The following is a 5,333-nucleotide window of genomic DNA, read 5'->3' as shown; positions in this document are numbered from 1 at the left end:
TGGATGACCTGAAACAACATTTCACAAAGATAGACTTTGAGCAGATACCAAGAGAGCAGAATCGGGCCACAGATGCCATGGCTACAATTGCTTCACTGATCGATCTACCTCTGAATGAGACCTGCTATGAGTTCTTGGTGGATAACCTGTTGGTTCCTTCATATGAAATCACTCCTACTGAGATGATATGTGTTGTTGGTCCTCAGTCCTAGCTATATGGTTCCATTTTCACATACCTTCGTGATAATACCCTACCTCCTGATCTATCCAATAACCAACGTCGCACTTTCATTTGCCAATCTTCTTGATACGTCATTTTAGCTGATGTCCTATACCGGCGAGGTCTAGATGGCACTCTTCTTAGATGTTTAGAAAGTGATGAAGCTCAGATTGCGTTACGCGAAGTACATGAAGGGATATGTGGTCCACATTCTAGTGGTCCTACCTTAGCCAAGAAACTCATAAGGACTGGATACTACTGGCCCAAGATGGAAAAAGACTCATATCAGTTTGTCAATAAATGTAAGCAATGTCAAATTCATGGAGACCTCATCCATGCACCAGAGCAAGAACTTCAATCAATTACATCTCCTTGGCCCTTTTGTCAGTGGGGACTCGATCTCATAGGCAAGATTCACCCTCCTTCTTCCAATGGTCATAAATTCATTATCACTACCACAGAGTATTTCACAAAATGGATTGAAGCTGTACCTCTCACACAAGTCACTAGAAAATAGATTGCTACGTTCATCCTCAACTATATCATTTGCCGATACGGTATTCCTGTTTCCATTATCACCGATAACGGGCATCCCTTCAAAAATCAGGATGTTCATGAACTTTGTGACTGCTTCCATATTTCCCATCATTTCTCCATGCCATATTACCCCCAAGGTAATGGTCAAGCTGAGGCGACTAATAAGACAATCCTTAAAATCCTAAAAAAGACAGTTGATGAGCTGGCCGTAATTGGCATATCCAACTTAATCCTGCACTTTGGGCATACCGCACAAGTGTTCACACACCTATAGGAGCTACACCCTATTCACTTGTCTACGGCGCTGAAGCCATCTTGCCTATTGAGGTCGAGCTACCCTCTTTACGAGTCTCTTTGCAAAACATTATCAATGATGAAGACTATAGGGTCTGTTGCTTACAAGAACTTGAACTACTGGAAGAACGAAGACAAACTGCTTTTAATCATCTCAAGGCTTACCAACAATGAATGAGTCGCAGCTACAATCACAAGGTCAAGCCTCACACATTTGAGGTAGGTGATTTAGTTCTCAGAGAAAACCCCAAAAATCAGCAAGACAGAGAGAAGAAGGGCAAGTTCGAACCAAATTGGCTTGGTCCTTACATCATTACAGCAGCATATGGATCTGGTGCATATTAGCTCTCAACTATAGAAGGTGAACCTTTGGAGGATCCTATTAACAACATGCACCTTCGCAAGTTCTACACATAGCTCTTTGGAATATCCTAATTCAAAAAATACAAAAAAATCAAAAATTTCAAAAATACAAAAAAAATCAAAAAATTCAAAAATAGAAAAGAAAAAATTATAAAACAAAAAAATCGATACTTGGTGAAAACCTGGCAAATAGGCGCCTTGTGATACAAAAAACATTGAAAAATCGAAAAAAGTAAAGAGAAATAATTTCGTCCAATGGTGAAAACCACTCCGGTGGCGCCCTGAGCAAGTACCATGGTGAAAACTGGGTCACCAGCGCCATGTGTAGAGACATTGCTCCTCCCTCCTTTAGGATTCTCTTTCATCACTTCACTTTGCACACACTCACAACCAATTCATCCATAATAAACTTACACATTCCCATCATGGCTTGTTATTGATCTACCCAAGATTGGTTTTCCATTCATAATAAACCTCCCTTTTCACTCCCTTTCCATCCATACTAAATTAGATCCTATTTGTGGCTAAGGCAAATCCTACATCTAGTGATGGGTGTGGAACTGAGAACATCATATGTTTCGAGGAGTATAGTTTCTTTTAGTTTTCTTCAGTCTATCCACGCACAATTCACAATAAAGCAACATTTGCATCACAGATCTGCAATAAAGTTTCATCTTCTTTGCAATAAAGTATCAGTTTCATGGATTCAATCAGTTTCAGATGAGACACAGTAGCAACAATGGGCTTCGACAAATCAAATATTTCAACAGACTCAGACAACATATGGTTCAATGCTATCTATCCTTTCTGTGAAAGTAAACATTGTGACCACAATCAAATATGACTTATACAAGTGACAAGAGACACTAAACTTGAGGACTACAGTGGATGTTGATATCTTTTAGCTTTTCTAGGATGTCTTTGTCTAGAGATTCTATCTCCAGGATGTCTTTGACTAGAAAGGCGAGGATGGGGTATCATCACCTATTTTTATTTGCTATCTGTGGATTGTCTCTTAGTAATGCTATGACTTGTTCAAGGATATGAGGACACTGTGAGTCTAGTATGAACTGGGGCATTCCTTGTTTGTGACTATCTTATCTCCATGCAAACGGGTACAATGACTTTCTGGGTCGAACATATGCCTCGATTGTCATAACCTACTTGCCATAATAAAGCTCAATGATGATAATGCACAAGAATCTCTTTCACTTTCATATCTTTTGTCTTCCATCCCCCTTTCTTGATTGACTTCCATCATCCTTCTCGAGTCTGTGTAGCCTGCTATCATATGACTGAGTATAATGACACACCAAAAACATTTGCATTTCATGTATTTGCACCTGCATTACCACATATAAGCATTTCATACATTCATATAGATATCACAACTGCATCACATCCTGCACACAACACCTGTTAGCACAATTTACATTTGCATTATCATATTCATCTGCATTGCATACATTCACATTTGCATATGCATAACATATAAAACATAAAAAAACAAAAATATTGCATTGCATCATGTACATATTTGCATCCATATCATAAGCATCACATAGAAACATACATCACATAGGTACGCATGCATATTGTTGCTACAAAGATGAATCATCTCATATATATAATCATACGTGTCATAATACAATGATGTCAAAATCATATGACTACAATCACCCGAAGGTGTCTACATCATACAAAAATGGTACAATACTGATACATAGGGATCCCTCTACAGCTATGATGAACTCCCTCCCTCGGAGCCACCTGGCCTCGATGGAGTCTGAGCCCTAGAAGGACCTACCCCAGGATCATCCCTCCTGTTCCCTCTCTCTGGTGGTGGTGGAGGACCCATAACCCCACCACTAGACGCATGTCTCCTCCAGCTCCCTCCCGTAGCTGTCGCTATCCGTGATGGTCTATGGAAGCTCCTCGTCTGTTGATCAGTTGGCACTGCACCATAATAGAGATCCCGCCAGTAGGCAATCTCCTCCCCTGCCCACAGGACATAGGCATATCTAGCCCCTATGTCCTCTGCCGCCTGCCTCCTAGCCCTCAGTGTTGTCTTAGCCTCTGTGTAGCGTTGAATGGCCTGGTCCCGCTCCCGCTCAGTATCTCTGAGCTACCTCCTAAGTCTATCCCTCTCCCTCTCCAGGTCTTGAATCTCATCTGCTTGTCCCTGGAAGATCTCCCTCAGCTTGGTCAGCTCATCCTCCTCTGCCTCGGCCCCCTGTACCTCTACCTATGGATCCCCCTATACGTGTGCTTTTCCCTGTGCCTGTTCCTATATTGGTGGCTATACCTATACCTGTACCTGCCTTTGTCCCTATCCCTACACCTATTTGGGACCCTGTGCTGCTAGCACCTGTAACGGTAATCCACTGTGACCCCTCACAATCCGCACCTGTCTATCCTCTCCACCCTCCCTCCACGGCGCCACCCTCCTCTCTCCAACTGCGCCCTGCCTCCTCTGTCGGCCTCTCCCCCCATCATCTCCATCATGATCACCATCCCCACCACCATCTCTGTCTAGTGGCTCTCCTGGATCTGTCAGGCATGGGAATGGATGCTCGACCCAATATGTTGTGTACTCTGCATCCATGCTGACATCCTTGATATCTGGCCATATATCCCAGGGTAGGGGCATCATCTCCACTAGCTGTGTAACAGCTTGATCATATGATAGTAGCGGCCCAAACTGTGCCTGATCCTTGACCGTCCGCGCATACATGCCTGAACCTCGTAGCATCCGCTGGATCTTGCCAAACTGCCTACCTACCCTCTCCACTAGCTGCCTCTCTAGTACATAGGGTATCCGCCCAATCAAATACCTACTCCGGAAGGTGTAGGGTAGCTCTACTGCATCATCCTCCCACTGCTCGCATCCCAGGTATGGCCTCCATATAACTGTATCAATCTCATCTATGGCCCGCCACCAGTACTCCAACCTGCCAATCCATGGCTGCAAGGTGATCATATCATACAAATGCATGAAACTACATCCGTGACCTCTGCCCCTGAAGTGTATCGGTCGCGTCACCGGTAGATGCTCATAGGCCCACACCTGTAACAATGTGACCCCGCAGCCTAGTCCCACTGACCCATGGTACACAAACTGATGTAGCTCGTAATATAGGTGCACCATCACACACAGTTCCCAGGCATATCTGGTGTGCTGTGTCACCAATGTCTCCAAGGTGCTCCCCCAGCCCACAGCCAACCCTCGTGTCGCTCTATCCAGACACAAGAACCAACTGATCGCTCCTCCTATCACTGCCGGTAGTGCCAATCCTATCTGTGTCATGGTATCCCATGCCACATGCCCTGCCCTCATCTCCTATCCTGGGTCTTGAAACACTCGTCTCAGGGCCTCCTTGTCTCCATCTCAATCATAGGGAATCAGCTCCCCATCGATTGGTATCCTCAGAATCCGGTATACATCCTCCAGGGTGACTGTCATCTCACCCATCAGCAAATGAAATGTGCAAGTCTCGGAGTGCCACCTCTCCACCAGTGCAGTCAGCAATCCCATGTTCACCCAAAACTTAGGCACATACAGAATATGTCTTAGACCCATAGCCTCAATCACAGCTCTGTCCTCGAAGGTCAGCTCAGGTCGCAACCTCTGAGTCGATGGGAATCTCTCCTGTGACTCCAACATAGGCAAATACTCCTGCAGTCAAGAAAATCAATCATGTCAGTCATAGTGGCATTCACTGTTCATCACAAAATGCTACTTTTTATCTAAGTGCATATGGTACTCTATCCTAGTAACACTCACTATTTATCACAAAATGTTGCTTCTATCCTAGTGGTACTCCCTGTTCATCACAAAGTACTACGTGTTTTGCACTCCCTGTTCATCACAAAGTGTTGCTCATATTTGCACTCCCTGTTCATCACAAAGTGCTCCTCA

This window comes from Cryptomeria japonica, chromosome 9, assembly GCF_030272615.1.
Source record: "Cryptomeria japonica chromosome 9, Sugi_1.0, whole genome shotgun sequence".
Classification (NCBI taxonomy): domain Eukaryota; kingdom Viridiplantae; phylum Streptophyta; class Pinopsida; order Cupressales; family Cupressaceae; genus Cryptomeria; species Cryptomeria japonica.
This window is presented reverse-complemented; position numbering follows the sequence as displayed.